The sequence below is a fragment of the Dermochelys coriacea genome, chromosome 1, assembly GCF_009764565.3.
Source record: "Dermochelys coriacea isolate rDerCor1 chromosome 1, rDerCor1.pri.v4, whole genome shotgun sequence".
Classification (NCBI taxonomy): Eukaryota; Metazoa; Chordata; order Testudines; family Dermochelyidae; genus Dermochelys; species Dermochelys coriacea.
In genome coordinates, this window is record NC_050068.2 from 226,657,338 (window position 1) to 226,676,718 (window position 19,381).

At 43.9% G+C, this 19,381-nt stretch overlaps 1 long non-coding RNA gene across 1 annotated transcript in view; it reads right to left on the reverse strand.

The window, feature by feature from the left end:
• Nucleotides 1–17,887, reverse strand: part of LOC119849762 — a 153,322-nt gene extending 135,435 nt beyond the window's left edge. Inside the window, exon 1 of the long non-coding RNA XR_005290578.2 lies at nucleotides 17,800–17,887. This is a non-coding gene — a long non-coding RNA (uncharacterized LOC119849762). The remainder of the gene's footprint in view (nucleotides 1–17,799) is intronic.
• Between the last annotated feature and the right edge of the window lie 1,494 nt (nucleotides 17,888–19,381).

Genomic DNA, 19,381 nt, shown 5'->3' on the forward strand with positions numbered 1-19,381 from the left:
CCATATATTGAGAGATCTTATACAGTGGAAAAGTGTCCCAAGAGAAGAACGAGGAAGGTTCATTGTTTGAGTGTTATACAAATATAGCGAATAAAGCAGCAAAGGCTGTCCTGTATGGAGAAATCATATATTGGCAGATTACCTACACACAATTTATTCTATGAGTGCATTTTTAATACTAGGATTCTGATGAACAAAAGCGTACCAAGGGCATTTCCTCATTAACTGCCTCAAATGTGCTGTATTAGCATTTCAGTCTGAACCTGAATCACATTTAATGTGTTTGCATCAACACATGAATTATTTCCACAAAAGTTCTATTAAGTTCCCCAGTCTTCCTCTAAAAACAAACAACTTCTCCTAAATCCTGCAACTGGGGATATGCTGGCTTTACATAATACAAACAGAAATATGAAAACCCAATCAGGTTTCTAAATATTGTCACACATTTTAAATACCGTTTATGAAACCTCAACAGGATAACCCCAAATTTCAGAATTTAAACTAAAAGGAAAAAAAAAATACATTCATCAACTCAACCAGTAAAAGAGTTAGAAAGTAACTTAACATGCGATTTACCTTTATTAAAACTTCATTCCGTTCCCACATTCTAAGGTAAAACAGCATGCCAAAGCTCATAGCAGCAGTTTGCTTGGAACCAGTTGCGATGACTCTCCCCCACTTGGAACTCCCATTTTTATTAATCCCTGGTAACCGTTGTTTCCCTGGGGTTCCCTTGCTTTTTTTTTAAAAAAAAGAAAAAAAAAAAGGGCACTGGGTGCCTTTTGTCCTTTTGGACCGCTGCAGCCTGCCCAGGTACAGGGATTAGCCTCCCTTCAGAAACTCCCAGTGTTTTAGGTAACTCTACTGGCCCAAAGAAAAACAAAGCTTTGGTTGTTCCTGCTCCTGGGCGTTTAAAGCATAACTATACTTTAGGAACTGAAACCAACAGGAGAGGGAGAGAATTCTCACAACAAACAGTGTTTCTGCATTCTTTCCCAGAATTCATGGAACAGAGAAAACAGCACAAAGTACCCAACATGCCAAACCTAGTCATTATTAATTGCATAGTTAATCAAACTGCAGAGGCCACATATAAACCAATTAAGCAGAAACTTGGATTTACACCACTTAAAAAAAAAAAAAAAAAAAAAGGTAGTTTTTGCCGATGAGCACATGTCATTAAATACTCGCTCTCACTTTCAAGAAGTATGGCTGGGCATGTGCCATGACATACGCATTTAATTTTAGGGGGATGATATTTATGGTAAGTGGCAGGAACGGTTTTAAAATATTCAATTACTGCATAAAATAGAATGAAACCCCCTCTCCGCTGCAACTGTATTGAGCAAAGCTTGATCGGCATGTGGAGAGTTTCCCAATACGGAGTATTCATTATAACAAAAATAATAATAATATAACCAATTTAGGGTCACAAATCCAAGGGTTAAATTGCACAATGCAGGAATTTATTTTGTTTTAGATCTTTATGCAGCCTTTTATTAAAACACTGCTAGCTACACTTGCTAGGAACATCGTAATGGGCTGAATTCTGGCTGTTAGCTTCTACAAAGAATGGAGTCGCACAGAGCTGGGTAGTTCAGTGACACCCCCAAGACAGCAGTCTTGCCCCCATCCTGAAGGAGAGCCCCCACTACAGGGTGCTTTATTACTTCTTACTTACTTCATAGCCACAGAAGTCTTTTCTCTTCCTTCACCTAGGGGCACAGTTTAGGATGCTGGTCCTGTGGCTGTCCTATATGGCAGCTAGGGCAGTAAAGATAATTTCATGGGAGGCAGAGCCTTTCCTAACAGAGGGAACTGAAGATTGAATGGGTTGTGAGATGTGCAGAGTTAGCTCCTAGATAACTCCTATAAAACAGAGCTGTCAGCAGGGAGAGGGTTGGCCCATCAGCATGAAAATGAAGATGGATTGGCTCTCCATATCAATCTACACAAACCTGAATGTATATGATCATTGACAAGGGTGGAGACAGATCCCACTAGTCTCCTCCTGAAGTACACTCTTTGTTCTAATGCACTTGCAAGAGCCGTGGGCTGCAGTAACCCTTGCAACCTCTGGAGGAAGAAAGAGAGCAAGAGGAATCTATGACAGGAAGCAACACTCCACAGGTTCCCTGTTTCTTTCTGGATGAAGTTCAAACTCCTTGGATCTGCCCCACCAATACCACATTTCTCACTGCCTTTTTAAGCTCTGAAGCATCACGTAAAGTTAGGGTTCTATAAAATGTATCAGGGAGGTAGATAAATGAACCTCTATTTGAAGTCCTCATTTCTTGGAGCAGCTGTAACCCCATTCTACATTCAGGATTGATCAGCACAGTGAAGAGCTGGTTTAACTTGTGAGTGAATGGTATGTACAATCTTAAGTCCTAGGATTTTCCCTATTGTGCCTAATACTATGCCTACCCTTTGGAAGAGTATGGGTACAATTCTCCTCTCGCTTACACTGGACTAATTCTGCTGACATTAATGGGGTTACACCAGTGGAAAGCCACCATGAGAAGAGAACGAGTCCTCGGGTAATACAGGTGAATGGATCAGGATGGGTGAATAGGACAATGGACAGCTGGCATAAACATGTAAATTTGAGAGGCATAATGTTCTAGTAGATTAAACAATGGGCTGGGACTCAGGAAACCTGCTCACTGGCTACGTGACTTGTGAATCATTTTGTGGTGCCTGTTTCCCTACCCACACTTTCTGTCTTTTTTATTTCTATTTAGATTGTAAGCTCTTTAGGGCAGGGACTGTCTCTCATTATGCGTGTACTGTGCCAACACAATGAGGCCCCTATTTTGGCTGAGCACCAGCACAATAGAATAAATAAATTGCTAGCTGCAGTTCTGCCTTCTTCTCCATCTCCAAAAAACAAAGCAATTCAAGATGCAAGTCCAAAAAACATTCCCCCTCTGTTTATATGTACAGCCACAAGGCATGGTCCTAGGAAGAAGCACCACATGATTCCTCTCTACTCCCCAATTTTTCCTGCCAATATGACGAAAATATGTCCTGAGTGTGAACCAGAGATAATAAATGCAACACAGCTCAAAGAATAATAATTTTCTCAGCCTTCTCATTGCAACATTGGCACCACATGGGCAAATCGAAGTCCAGCAACTAGTCTGATATACAGTAGATACGATGCAAGTAATAAAGGGTTTGAAGGCTGCATTTTCAAGGTCAAACCAGCTGGTAAACCATTAGAGTTAAAGTAGTATGGAGAAACTGAGAATCCAATCATTGCCTTTCAAATGCAAACACAGCATACTGTGATTATCTTCTTACTTACAAATAATCCAAAGTTTTATTTTAAGACTTAGTTGTTCTTAGGAAGTAACAAGAAGTATAAGCCACAGTCTTAGTGTGAACTATTGGCTTTCAAATGCATTTGGATACCATTTCCAAAGTTGCATATGTTGGGCCAGGGGTTTCACAGGTAGAATTGAGGGCAGAATTTGGCCCAGTGTCTAACATCAGAGTAAAATGATAATATGGATCTAAGTGCAGAACATTTTTGCATCAAAAAATTAGTTTCTCAACTTAAACCTCCAGCTGAAAATGCACTTAAAATAGGATACTAAACAGGCCAGCCATGATTCTGACACAAAATCCAGTACTACAGATGACACGCTGGGAAAAAATAAAACAAAATTAACATACCAATCCTTGTGGCTGGACCACTATACCATTAACTGGCATTTTGCTTATGTAGTGATTCCATTGGTGTTTTGCATTACATGGCAAAACCATAGGTTCCCCTTCTAAGAAAAGAATTGCTTAATGTGCCAAATGGTACATCTGGAGAGCAGTACTGCCAGCATCCTATGATAAAAATGATGAATCTGATGCCTGCTGGCTAGGTTTCTAGATGATGCGCCTCACGATATTGCTATTGAAAACCATATTCTGGTAACTTCTTATTGTCTAAAGCTTTCAAGCTGGAGAGCATCTTACATTTATTACTGTATTGACTTTTTTGGAGGGGGGGGGCAAATCCTGCAGCTTTAGGGAAGACATTTGTGGTTTTGCTGAGATAATGTTTACGGTTTGTGCTTTGTTTCAGATTTTAAATTAAAATGTTCTGTTGACCTCCACTGTTATAGACACTATCAAGCACAGAGGCTGTTCGAGCTTTGAACAAGTAATGCAAAATGAACTCCCCCCCGGCATGGATTTAGAGTCATATGCTAAGGCATGACACCGAGATCAAAGGGGAAGGACCTATTAGGTCATTTACAGTCCAGTGCAGAATGGTTCTCCGAAGTATACCACACAACTGCTATGTGTAGTCTAGACAAACATCCCAAGCAGTGACTTCTGCTACTTCCTTTGGACAGTTTTGCACAGTCTAAGGCCTATGTCGGGTAACTGGATTCATAAAGTCATAGAAATATAGTGCTCGAAGGGACCTCATCCTTTCCCCTTCACTGAGACAGGATCAAGTATTATCTAGACCATCCTTAACAGGTGTTTGTCTAACCTGTTATGCAGGTGGATCTGTGTGGAGCCACATTTATACCAGCAGGGCTTCGCATGACTCTGCCCATTCAGATCCAATTGCAGGATTGGAATCTCAGAGCTCTGTCAGGCAGGTTTTCCAGATGTTCACCCCAAGTTTTCCCTTCATTAATTTCAACCTATTCCTGCTTTTCAGGTGTCTCCTGCCCACTAAATATCTATTTCAGATTATTTCTTACATGGTATAATAGCGGAAGTTACCCAAACTTCTCCTGCACCAATGTTCTAAATCTCCTCAGGCCCTTTGGCATCATTTCTGACAACTGGTGTTCACTGCACCTTCTGCTTCAGTTTCAGCCTCAAATTTCATTCATGCAGGGAAGATTCTTCCCGCTCCACTCCACTGAGTAAACTCCTTATTTTGCAAACAGCCCCACTGAAGTCAATGCAACAGTGTGTGAAGTAAGGTAACTACCTAACATGAATAACTGTGGCAGTCAGGCTTCTGTAAAGGGACCACTCAGAGCAAACAAAAAAAAAAAATCTCTACTCACAGGACTGCAGGCTGGGAACTTGCCACTTTATTCAACTGCATCACAAGAGCCAGTAGGGGTAAGGAAGAACACCAACCATCTAAACAGGAACCCAGGGAAGGGTAGAGCATGGCTCCATGCCATAATGCTCAGGGCAACACAGTTAACTCCCCGATTACCATACTAGCTCATACTGTTTACTGCCAAATCCACAGTATTAGTGAAGACTGCAAATAAAACTTGACCCAAACAGGAACACAAATGGGAGTTTTGTGAGAGAGTTTAGAGAAGGAGTGCGAGTGCTAGATACACTTAATAAACAAACATTCTCTAAACATAGGCCAATAACCAGACCCCAAGCATCCCTTTGCACAAACAAACCAACCCAGCAAGGGTAAAAACAGTGGAGGCAGAAGTCCAGTAGCAGAATCAGGGGCTACCCAGCTTATTGCACTGAATGCAGCATGTATGATTACCTGCCTTGCTCTTAAAACTGGAGTGGCTGAACTGGAGCAGCAAAGGGAGATGGAAAGGTACACAGATAAGACTTTCAGGCACACAGTAGAATGGTCCCACCCCCAGTTTGACAACCTCTGTGCTCTTGAGAAGGATGAAAGTTGCAGGGAAGAAGATCATCATAGCTGGGATCCCTATTACAGCTGATGCCATAGTATCTGCTCTCACTGAGGATACTCCTCCACTTATTGGAAAGAGCCAGGTAATAGTAATGGGGGATTCAATTATTAAAAATAGTTGGGTTTGTGGTGACTGGGAGAACATCATGGTGAATTGCTTGGATGCGAAGGTTATGGACCTCTCGAGACATCTAGATCAGCGGTGGACAAGCTACGGCCCGAGGGCCACAGTCATCCCATCAAAGCTTTTAATCCAGACCAGAAGCTCCCACTGGGGAGCGGGGTCAGGGACTTGCCCGCTCCATGCAGTTCCTGGAAGCAGCAGCACGTCCACCCCCCTCCAGCTCCTCCATGTAGGGGCAGCCAGGGGACTCCGCATGCTGCCTCTGCCTCAAACACTGGCTCTACAGCTCCCATTGGCCGGGAACCCTGGCCAATGGGAGCTTCAGGGGCAGTGCCTGCAGACGGGGCAGCACCTGGGGACAGAGCAGTGCACAGAGCAACCTGGCCAGTGCCGTGCCTCCCTGTAGGAGCTGGAGGGGGGACATGCCAATGCTTCCAGGAGCTGCTTGAGGTAAGTGCCACCTGGAGCTTGCACCCCGACCTCCTCCCACACCTCAACCCCCTGCCCCAGCCCATACCCCCCCCCCACCTTCCAAACCCCTCGGTCCCAACCTGGAGCACTCTCCTGCACCCCAACCCCCTCATCCCCAACCCCATCCCAGAGCCCACACCTCCAGCCGGAGCCCACACCCCCTTCCCGCATCCAAAGCCTCTGCCCCAGCCCGGAGCCCCATCCCACACCCTGAATTCCTCATTTCTGACCCCACCCCAGAGACCTCACCCCCTCCCGCACTCCAACACCTAATTTCGTGAGCATTCATGACCCGCCATACGATTTCCATACCCAGACGTGGCCCTCAGGCCAAAGGTTTGCCCGCTCCTGATCTAGATGTGCAGTGCTGGGAAGAAGCTGGTAGTCGTTGTACAAGTTGGTAACAATGACATGGGGAAAGGTAGGAGAGAGATCCTGGAGGTCAAATTCAGGCTGGTAAGGAAGAGATTAAAGTCCAGGGCCTCCATAATAGCATTCTCTGAAATGCTTTCAGTTCCATTCACAGTGCCAGGTAAACAGGCAGAACTGCAGGGCCTCGGTGCAGGGCTGAGACAATGCCATTTGGAGGAGGGACTTAGACTTATTAGGACCCAGGGAACATTTTGGGAAAAGGAGGAACCTATACAGTGCTCCATCTAAACCAAAAAGGGAACCTAGTAGCTGGCATGTAAAATTAAAAAGGATCATAGAGGAGTTGGGGAAAAGCCAACAGATGCAGAGGAGCACATGATTCAGACAGAGATAGCTGAGGGGAGGATTTATTAAAGGGGATACAGTATCTTAGTACAGGAGGAGAGGATAGAGTGATAAAGTACAGGCAGGACTTGGAGAAATAGTCAAACAAAAAAAAAGAGTCCCATTCAATTACATCACAAAAATGCAAACAGCTAAATATTGATAAATGTTATAAGTGCTTGTATTCAAATGTTAGAAGTCTAAATACAAAGAAAGGTGAACTTGAGTGCCTGATATTAAATGAGGATATTGATACAATAGGCATCACAAAAACTTTGTGGAATGAGGATAATCAATGAGACACAGTAATACCAGAGTACAAAATATATACGAATGACAGAATAGGTTGTGCTGGTGCAAGAGTGGTACTACATGCACAAGAAAGGATAGAGTCAAATAAAATGAAAAAATTTAAATCAATCATCCAGTACTGTAGAATCTCTATGGATAGAAATTCAATGCTTGAACAACAAGAGGATAGTAGTAGGTGACCAGGATGGTAACAATGATTGTGAAATGCTCAGGGACATTAGAGAGGCTACAAAACCAGGAAACCCCAAAATAGTGGAGGATTTCAACTATCCCCATGTTGACTGGGAACGTGTCACCTCAGAATGGTTATAGAGATAAAACGTTAGACACCATTAATGATTGGTTTGGAGCAACTAGTCCTGGAACTCACAAGGGGAGAGGCAATTCTTGATTTAGTCCAAAGTGACGCACAGGGATCTGGTCCAAAGAAGTGAACCGCTTGGTGATAGCAAACAATGTAATTAGATTTAAATTTCCTTGCAGGGGGGAAATACCAAAGAAGCCCACCACAGTACCATTTAACTTCAAAAGGGGGGAACTACACAAAAAAAGAAGAGGGTAGTTACATGGAAATTAAAAGGAACAGTCACAAGAGTGAACTGGCAACAAGCTGCATGGAAACACCATCAAACTATACTTAGACCCTAAATAAAAAAAAAAAAAAGTAAGAGTACCAAAAAATAAAATAAATAAATAAAATAAATAAATGTCATCATGGCCAAACAAGAGAGTAAGAGTGGTTAGACACAGACATCCTTCAAAAATTGGAAGTCAAATCCTACTCAGGAAAATAGAAAGGAGCACAAACTCTGGCAAGTCAAGCATAAAAAAGTATAATTAAGCAGGAACAAAAATTTGGGGAGCAGCTAGCAAAAGACACAAAAAACTAACAAAATTTTTAAAGTACATCAGAATCAGGAAGTCTGCCATACCATCAGTGGAGCCATTGGACAATCAAGGCACTAAAGGAGCACTCAAGGAAGACAAGGCCATTGTGGAGAAGATAAATGAATTCTCTGCACTGGTCTCACTGCAGAGGATGAGAGGGAGATTCCCACACCTGAACCATTCTTTTTTAGGTGATAAATTGGAGGAACTATCCCAGATTGAGGTGTCAGAGGAATTTTTAGAACAAATTGGTAAATTAAAAAGTTCTAAGTCAACAGGACCAGATGATATTCATCCAAGAGTTCATTTGCAATTTCAAATATGAAATTGCAAGTGATCAACTGTGGTATGTAACCTATCGTTTAATCAGCCTCTGTACCATAATCAGAGGTGAAAGTAAGCCTCTATGCCTCGGTACAGCGTACCGGTGCATCCCAGCTTCCCCAGGGGGTAATTTAAAGGGCCTGGGGCTCCCAGCAGTGTCTGGAGCCCCATGCCCTTTAAATTGTCTCCAGAGCCCCGCTGCTGGAGCCCTGGGGTAGCGGGTGTGGGGCTCTGGTGGCTATTTAAAGGACCAGGGCAGTAGAACCAGGGGAGCCGTGGGCCCTGTAAATAGCCCCCAGAGCCCTAGGGTAGTGGGGGCTATTTAAAGGGGTGGAGCTTCAGCTGCCTCTGCTGCCCCAGTCCTTTAACTGCTGGAGCCCCGCTGCTTCCCCAGGGCTCCGGCAGCTAATTAAAGGACCGGGGCAGTAGAAGCAAGGGAGCCCCAGGCTGCTGCTGCTACCCTGGTGGGGGAAGGGTGGCACTTACCTTACAGGGTGGGCTGGGGCTGGCTCTGACCCCCTCAACCCCACCCCTTCCACCCTAGGCCCTGCTCCTTCCAGGGGCCAGAGCTGGCCCCAGCGTAAGTCACTCAACTTTCTTTCACCCTGACCATAATTAGGAAACAGCTAAAGTGATGCTGATTTTTAACAAAGGCTCCAAAGACCACCCTGGCAATTACAGGCCAGTAAACCTAATTTCAGTGCCAGGCAAACTATAGAGAAGAATAAACTTATCAGACACAGAGGAACATGATATGTTGGAGGAGAGTCAACATGACTTTTATAGAGGGAAATCATGCCTCACCAGTCTATTAGATTTCTATGAACATAACAAGTGGATAAGTTTGATCCAGTGTGTACTTGGATTTTCAGAAAGCCTTTGACAAGGTCCCTCACCAAAGGGTCTTAATCAAAGTAAGGAGTCATGGGATAAGAGGGAAAATCCTCTTGGGGCTCAGAAACCGATTAAAAGATAGGAAACCAAGGGTAAGAATAAATCACTGTTCAGAATGGAGAGTTAAATAGCAGGGTCCCCCAAGGTTCTAAGGGGACCTATGCTGTTCAAAATATTAATAAGTGATCTGGGAAGAGGGGTAAACAGTGAGGTGGCAAAGTTTGCAGATGGTACAACATGACTTAAGATAATTAAGACCAAAGCTGACTGCAAAGAGTTACAAAGGGATCTCTCAAACCTGGGATTACTGGGCAACAAAATGGCAGATAAAATTCAATATGGATAAATGCAAAGTAATGTATATTGGAAAACAATCCCAACTAGTCGTACAAAATGATGGGGTCTAAATTAGCTGTTACTGCTCAAGAAAGATCTTGGAGTCATTGTGGATAGTTCTCAGAAAACATCTATTCAGTGTGCAGCAGCAGTCAAAAAAGCTAACAATGTTAGCAACCATTAGGAAAGGGATAGATAGCAAGTCAGAAAATACCATAATGCCACTATATAAATCCATGGTATGGCCACACCTTGAATACCGCATGAAGTTCTGGTCACCACATCTCAAAAAAGATACGATACATTACAGTTGGAAAAAGGTACAGAGAAGGTCAACGAAAAATAATTAGGGGTATGGAAGAGCTTCAATATGAGGAGGGATTAAAAAGACAGACTGTTCAACTTGAAAATGAGATGACTGAAGAGGGATATTACAGAGGTCTATAAAATCATGACTAGTGTGGAGAAAGCAAATAAGGACATGTTACTGACCTTTTCACATAACACACAAAGCAGGGGTCACCTTCACCCAATGAGATTAATAGGCAGCAGGTTTAAAACAGGCATATGGAAGCACTCCACACAACACACAGTTGACTGGTCTACACCACAAATTTAGGTTGATTTTATTTAAATCAATATTGAGCATCCGATTTAAGCAAGTAGATTCTGTATGTCCCCACTATGCACATTGTGTTGGCGGAGCACATCCTCACTAGCAGGGCTTTCATCGACTTACGGAGCACTGTATTGTGGGTAGCTATCCCATAGTGCATGGAGCAGAGTGGAATGTTGGGTTGGGCTTGCAGTGCCTCATGGGACCAAAACATGTGCATGGGTGGTTATGGGAACACGGCATTAATCTCCCATGATGCTCCTCCCTCTCTCCCTCCCTGAAGTCAATGGCAAACAAACCAAGCCTTTTTTGCACTTTTTTTCCTAAACCTGGGTTACCTGCACTGATGCAGGTTACCTGCAAGCATGGACCCCGCTCAGCTGTACACTGGTTCGTGAAGGCATACACAGGCAGCCTGGACAACGGTAAGGAGCGGTTCAACCATTGGCTGAGCAAGTGCAGAATGGTGGTAGAATGTGCCTTTGGACATTTAAAAGCCAGCTGGTGTAGTGTGCTTACTAGGTTAGACCTAGTGAAAGCACTATCCCCCATTGTTGATGCTGCATGTTGTGTGCTCCATAATATCGGTGAAACAAAGGGAGAAAAGATTTCGGTGGGATCAGGGGCGGAGGCAGATTGTGTGGCAGCCAATTTTGAGCATCCAGACACCAGGGCAATAAGAAGAGCCCATCGAGGCATGCTGCTTCTCCATGAGGCTTTGAAAACTAGTTTAATCAATGACCTACAGTGATGTGATATTTGTGTGTTGTTCCTTACCTAACTGTCCCTTTCATTGCATGTACTTCCCTGTAAACTACACCCCCACTAACCACTGTGTACTGAATGAATAAAGAGCCTTTTCTCCTTACTCTATTAATTTTTATTATGCTCACAAAACACTGAGAGACAGCAAAGAAAAGTAAGATAACCTTGGGCAAAAGGGTTGATAACACTGAGTGGCGGGGTGTGCTTGCTAACTTGGCGACGATGGCAGCAGGTTCAGCATAGGCTGCAGCGGGACTAGCATCCAGATGCCCTTCTTGAACCTCAAACAGATGCCTCAACATGTCTGCTTTCTCCCTCATAATCTGCACCATCTTGTCCTGCATGTCACGCTCATGTTCCCTGCATGCTCTCCTTGTCCTCACAGTCCTTGTGCAGGCTCTCCGACAGTGCAATCCTCCATGCACTGAGCACCATCTTGTCACTCTTGGAGGTGCACCTCAACTCACTGAACATGTCCTACCGAGTCTTCTTTTTCCACCTTCTAATCTGGGGAAGTCTCTGTCCTGGCGTGGAGGATGCGCCTACGGACAAGATTTCAGCTGCAAAGAAAATAAAGCACAAGGGTAGCATTGACAATGCAAACAGTTTCTGGTGCAAGGTTACATCTTTTTATAAAAGAAACACCCCCTCAATGTACTTCCCTGCAAGCCACAACTTAAGCAGAACCACTGGCTACTGCAAGAGTCGGTTTGATACTACAGCCATGGTGAGTGAGGCCAATGGGCAAAGGGTCTTGTGCTGCAGCTTTTGTTAAGACATCCTTGGGACCAATGGTTGCAACCTCAGCACAGCCCCCTTTCCCATAGCAACCTGGATGGTGCTTGAGGGCAGGCACCAGTGTAAAGCTCCACAAATAGTTTGATTGTTACAAAAGCGGCACCAGGTTGGGGGGAAAAGGGAGAGAAATAGGGAAGTGTCATGCTCCCTTTTTAAAATGCTGGCTGCAATATGCAGTGATCTGTTCCAACCATAACCATGGCACACTTGGGAAAGTGTAGTTGTGTGACCCAGAATTCACCAAACAGGGGCAGATTACTTATCGAATTGCTTGCAGTTCAAGGGCTAGCATTTAAAACTTCCCCTGTTTTCTCTGGTGACCATATGCAATAACACTCTCCTGAGGGTAACAGAGGCAGAAAGGGAGCAGATACTACAAGCATCTGGGTACAGACCTGGTCCTTATGCTGTAATGCTGTGTGCCACAATGATGCCAGAAAAGTTAATCCTGGAGTAGCACAGGAAAGTGTCCTACTGTGGTGGATGAAATAAGGCAGCCCTTCCCAGAAACCTTCTGCAAAGGATTGCAGAGTACTTCCATGAAAGCTTCCTAGAGATCTCAAGGGAGGATTCCCAAGCCATCCCCGGATACATAAACAGTCTTTTTCGGAGAGCACCTTCTGCATAGCTGGAGTGGCTGCTGCTAACTTCTATCCCAATTTTTTAATTCAGACTCAACATTAAAAATAGCATTATGAAAGCCCTACAATTTGATTGAAAATGTGTACTCACCACAGGTGCCTCCCCCAGCATCATGCTCTGCCAACAAGTGGTCCTTTGAGGGGATGGGCTCCAGAGAGACAAAAAAGTTCTTGGCTGTTGGGGAGAATGGATCCTCCGCTTGCCTGCTGCACATTCTCCTCCTCCTCGTTGCCCAAGGTCACCCGGAGCTCCTGGGAGGTATCCATGGAATGTTTTGGGGGTAGTGATGGGATTGCCGCCTAGAATCGTATGCATTTCCTCATACAAGCAGCATATCTGTGGCTCAGAACCAGAGCAACTGTTCACCTTCCTTGTCTGCTGGTATGCTTGCTAAAGCTCCTTTATTTTCACACGGCACTGATGTGTTCCTGGTGTAGCCCTTCTCCCCCATGTCCTGTGCAATTTTGGCATACATGTTAGTGTTTCTTCTGCTGATTCAGAGCTCTGCCTGCACAAACTCTTCTCCCCACACAGCAATAAGATCCACTACCTCCTGTGTGCTCCATGCTGGAGCACATTTGTGACCTAGAGCAACATTGTCAGCTGTGCTGACAAACTCGCCACGCCGATCAAACAGGAAATAAAAGTTCCCGGGGCTTTAACAGGGGGGCGGCTGTTTCCTGTGTACCTGGCTGAAGTGCAGTGGAGTTGAAAGTATTCTCCAGACACCTCCTGGAGGCCAATTCATTCGAATTATGCAGCTCAGTGTCTACACTATCCCCATGTTGACGCATGGATGTCAACTGAAGCGCTACGTCTCTCAGGGAGGTGGAGTACAGAAGTCAACTTTACAAGCCCTTTAGGTTGGCAGAAGGGACTTGATAGTGAAGACATATACATTATTTACACTACAAAGTTAGGTCAAGTTAACCAGGCCTAACTCATTGCAAGGAAATACTGTGAAGACCAAAGCATACCTGGTTTCAAAAAAGAATTAGATAAGTTATAGGGAGGATAGATTTATCATTGGCTATTAGTCAAGATGGTCAAGGACGCAACCTCATTCTCTGGGTGTCCCTAAACCTCTGACTGCCAGAAGCTGGGACTGGATGACAGGGGATGGATCACACAATTAATTGCCCTGTTCTGTTCACTCCCTCTGAAGCCTCAGGCACTGGCCACTGTCTGAAGACAGGATAGGGGGTAGATGAACCATTGATCTGACCCAATGTGTCAGTTTTTACATTCTTACCACTGAGCCCTGCAGGACCTCAATATACATCTTCCCCAATTGTCTATATAGTCAGTCATCACAATAATTATTTATTTATCTATCTTAGCTTTCTCTGGCATTTATCCACAAACTCATGCACCCTGGATGTCCTCACCAACGAATTTTGCATTTCTATCAAAAAAGTAAATATTTGCCTAACGATTTATTTATAAAGACATGGTGCTTTCTGCTGATGGTGTTATTCTCCAAATACAGTGTTATTTTTCATCTTAGCATTTGCTCCATTATTTTACTAGGCATTGGAAGTTATACATATAAAGACGGTAATAGTCAGTATCACTCTTTACCCCTTCCTTGAAGGAACATGTTTGAAATTTGATCTTATCTAAATAATTTCCCTCCTTGACACATTTTTATTTGAAATTAAAACAAAAAGAATTACAAGCAGCTTTTTCTATAAGAGCAGGATGACATTTTACATTTGTACACAGGATAATTAACGTTTCAATACATTTGAGAAACCGATACCTAACAAAGTGACAGTATCTTATGCTGTTTTTAGTGGGGGCTTTTGACATTCAAACCAGTGCTAAACTTTAAATTCAGCTCTCAGCTCTGGAATCTTTCAGGTTCTGTTCAATTGTGCAATTCCTATTTCAATGTCAGACATGTCACCTACAACTGTGATTCACTTATATAGTTTATATGTTTGTGAGCTTCTTCTTTTAAATATTTTAAGTAATTTTTAAAATAGCTAGTTATTTTTTCTGAAAGATAATGTAAGAGCAAAAGAACAAAGATCAGTCTAGAATAGACAAAGCACATTATCCTAAGAATAATGAATAAAGAATAACAGTTCCATAATATTTAGCTTTTAAAGTAGGCTGCATTACTTACATGCTATTCCAAGCACAGAAATTAAGTGACTGGCCTAAGGTCACACAGGAAATCCGTACCAAGGCCAGAAACTGAACCTAAATCTCCTGTTTCCAATAATGGCTGAATCACAAGACTATCCCTCCTTTTCCAACAAATTGTATTTAGCACCCATGCGGTGCCGTTTATCCTTCAAGTGCTTTATAAACAGGAGTTCTCACCACAACCCTTCAGTTATTAATTGTCCCTCCTCTCCCCTGCATCACATTACACATACAGAAACTGAGTAACAGAGTTTAAGGGAGAGATTCTCAGGGGCACAAGTGGCAGTCACCTAGCTGCCACTGACTCAAAATGGGAGTTGAGCACCTAACTTTGAAAATCTCCATGTGACTTGTCCTTGGCCACAAAGAAAGAGCTGTGACTAGAGAGCAAGCAGGAGTTCCATGTCCTGTGTTCATACCACTGAATCACAGTTAACTCTGTCAGAGAGGAGACTCTGACATTAAATTGTTAGGCACTCTGTTTAAACCAAATTAGGGCTGTCGTATAATCTCAGTTAACTCAATTCAAAAAAATTAATCACAATTAAAACCATTAATCATGATTAATCACAGTTTTAATCACACTGTGAAACAATAGAATACTAATTGAAATTGATTAAATATTTTGGATGTTTTTCTACATTTTCATATAGTATTCTATGTTGTAATTGAAATCAAATTAAATATTGTTTATTACAAATATTTGCACTGTAAAAATTATAAAAAAGAAATTGTATTTTTAATTCACCCCATACAAGTGCTGTAGTGCAATCTCTTAGTCATGAAAGTGCAATTTACAAATTAGTTTTTTGTTACATAACTTCACTCAAAACCAAAACAATGTAAAACTTCAGAGCCTACAAGTCCACTCAGTCCTACTTCTTGTTCAGCCAATCGCTAAGACAAACAAGTTTGTTTACATTTACCGGAGATAATGCTGCCCACTTATTTACAATGTTGCCTATTCTCACTTTCTGGTATTTGCATGGCACTTTTGTAGCTGGCATTGCAAGGAATTTACGTGCCAGATATGCTAAACATTCATAGGCCCCTTCATGCTTAGGCCACCATTCCAGAGGACATGCTTCCATGCAGATGATGCTCATTAAAAAAATAATGCGTGAATTAAATGTGACTGAACTCCATGGGGAAGAACTGTATGCCCCCAGCATTCTGCCACATATTTCATGTTATAGCAGTCTCAAATGATGACCTAGCACGTGTTGTTCATTTTAAGAACACTTTCACTGCAGATTTGACAAAACACAAAGAAGGTACCAATGTGAGATTTCTAAAGATAGTTACACACTCAACCCAAGGTTTAAGAATCTGAAGTGCCTTCCAAAATCTGACCGGGACAAGGTGTGGAGCACGCTTTCAGAAGTCTTAGAAGGGCAACACTCCTATGCAGACACTACAGAACCCGAACCACCAAAAAAAAAAAAAAAAAAAAAAAAAAAAAAAAAAAAAAAAAAAAAAGAAGATCAGCCTTCTTCTGGTGGCATCTGACTCAGATAATGAAAATGAACGTGTTGGTCCACACTGCTTTGGATTGCTATCAAGCAGAACCCGTCATCACGGACACATGTCCCCTGAAACGGTGGTTGAAGCATGAAGGGACATATGAATCTTTAGCATATCTGGCACGTAAATATATCTTACAACGACAGCTACAACAGTGCCATGAGAACGCCTGTTCTCTCTTTCAGGTGACACTGTAAACAAGAAGCGGGCAGCATTATCTTCCGCAAATGTAAACAAACTTGTTTGCCTGAGCGATGGGCCGAACAAGAAGTAGGACTGGGTGGACTAGCAGACTAAAATTTCCCCCCCCCCCACACAATCTACAATTGTAAGTTCAACTTTCATGATAAAGAGATTGTACTACAGTACTTGAAATAGGTGAAATTGAAAAATACTATTTATTTTGTTTTTATACAGTGCAAATACTTGTAATCAAAAACAAATATAAAGTGAGAACTGTCCACTTTGTATTCTCTGTTGTAATTGAAATCAATATATTTGAAAGTGTAGAAAACATCCAAAAATATTTAAATAAATGGTATTCTATTGTTGTTTAACAGTGTTATTAATCACGCGATTAATCACAATTAATTTTTTTTAAAATCGCTTGACAGCCCTAAGCCAAATAAAATTTGCTGAGGTTCAGGAGCTCTGGAAGCCAGCTCCATTCACTTGCCAAAAAATCAGAAGTTAAATACATACTTCTGAGGAACCCTCCCTTCCCCCCAAAACTCATGAAAACAACATAACAAATGAACATGGAAATCTAAATTAAATGGAGTCACTTTAGAACTGGTTATTTCACCACCACCCCTCTTTTAATTCTTTAATTTTCACAAACATACACAGGTTTGTCATTCTATATTTAAGTCAACATTGCACCAGTTCATTGAGATTTGTTTCTGTTAATTAGGTTGGGTGACATACATTGGACTGACAATTCAAAGCAGGATACCATACTTCATTCAAGGGGTAGCAGACAACTCATAGATAAAAAAACAATTCCTAGAGTTAAGAGTTTGCTGAGTAACAATGGAAACATTATTTAGTCTGGATTTCATAGTGCATACTGAAAGAAAACTCATTACACCAGACAGAAAGGAAAAGTTAAATGAATGACACTCAGATAGCCCAATACAAGGTGTGGCAGAGTTCTGACTTTGTCCCCATGGATCCCACGCTTCCAAGCATTTTATGCTAGCCTCAGAGGCTCACTGCAACCCTCCACGTAGCCCTTCTCTCTCTGGGGCCAGGATACAGTTTACTGAGCCCTTTTCATCATAAGCCAACAAGGAGATTGGTGGGAGAACTCCCACAGTCTTGGTTGTCCCTACAGACTTTTTGCAGAATAGTTTAGCCTCCTGTCCAGAAGGGGATTCTGTAGTGGCAGGTTGGGGGCAACCCAGGCCCTCCCTTTACTCCAGGTTCCAACCAAGGGACCCTAATGGCAACAGCTGTTAGCAGCCAACCTTTCACTGCCAGAGTTGCTACATTTCCCTTAGCCACTTCCCCACTTCTCTCTCTTAAAGTCTTCTTAACCCTTACCTTAAAGCTCCCTTTCTAGTAGCTTGCAGGTGTTTTCATTAGCCAGCCCTTCAGCTGCACTTCCTCATCTCTAGTTCCCCAGCTCTCCTTAACCTGACTGGAGTGAACCCTTTTATAGTATCAGAGGGGCCTTAATTAGAGTCAGGTGTTCACATTAGCTTAATGGCCTCATCTGATGCTTTGGAGGTTAATTGGAGTCATGTATCCACCCTAGCCTAGAACAGCCCCTGACCTGGTCAGTTAGGGAACAGCAACCTGCTGCTTCTCCAATAGATCAGCCCTTGACTCCTCTTCTATAGCCCTCTGGATTGGAGGGAGGTGGGAGGCTACTGTTCCAGCTTCTGCTAGACCCTGGGCTTTCGCTGTTGCTGCTGTAGCTACTCTTCTAGCTGGGCCAGACAACCCTCTGCTTTTCTGCTACCTGGCTGCTGGATACCCTGCAGTTGTTGCTGCTCCTGCTACAGCCCCTTGGGAGTTTCCTGCTGGCCTGCTCCCCAGAGGAAGGGAATAAGGGACCCCAGCCCCCAGCTGTTGCTACTGCTGCTGTGGACACCACCACCTGGGAGTGGTCCTTCCTGCCTGTTGGAGCTGCTGTTGCTGCCTGGGATCTGCTGGCGCCTCAAGGAGGAGGAAGAAGGGGACCATCTGCTGCTGGGGGAGCATGCAGAGTCTCTGCAGACCACTGGGGAGGGGGCCTTCTACGGACTGAGTAACTTTTGAACTGTGCTCTTGTGGTGGGGGTCTTGACTGTGTTTGTGGGGACACAGGACACGTAGCGTGGAGCCTGCCCCCTGGTCCATCTGTGTGTCTCCCCTCCCTGACCCCCATTGCTCTCTCCTTCACCACCCCCACTGGCTGATTACCATCTCCCTCAGTTCCTGCCTCTGGGACTCAGCTACTTACCTGGCTTGCCATGCCCTGTTTCCACCATTTGGGCCTGAAGCAGCAGCCAGCAACCATTGCTTTTTTTTTTTTTTTTGCAAGTGCACATGAGCACACATGCTGCCCCCCTTTGGACTGACACCCCTGGTAGCAGTCTCTCCCTCTCCCTTTGCAGCCCCTTTTGCCCCAGCCCCTCAGCAGCTTTAGTTTGTTTGCCTGCCCTTTTCCCTCTGCAGTTTGTTTGCCCCACCCCAGCCTCTGAAGCTAGCCCCTTGGTTTCCCTGTCCTACCTCCTGCCTTGTTGTTCCACCCCCTGCCCCCCTCCCATGCTCTTGTGCCCCTCCCCTGTTCCTTTTGAACCCCTGTCTCACTGCACTCCCCCAATGCTATTATAACCTCCCCTTTCCCTAGTGCAGCAAGAGGAGCTGGAATCCCATCCTGTGTCAGTGACTGAACCCCCACAAGTCCTTGATAGCCCCCCCATCCAGCCCTCCCCTCCTGGCACCCTCATCTCCTCCCTGCAGCCTAGTGGAGAGGAGTGGTGGCCCTGTTTTCCCCCTTCCCTACCCCCACTCCGGTGTTTGTTTGCCATCCATGCTCATTATGGCAGAGGACAAGGCGAGTGGGGTCCCTCAGGCAGCTCCCACTGCCCCTCCTCCACCTGTCCCCCCCCCCATCATCCCCTGTGGCTCCCACCTCG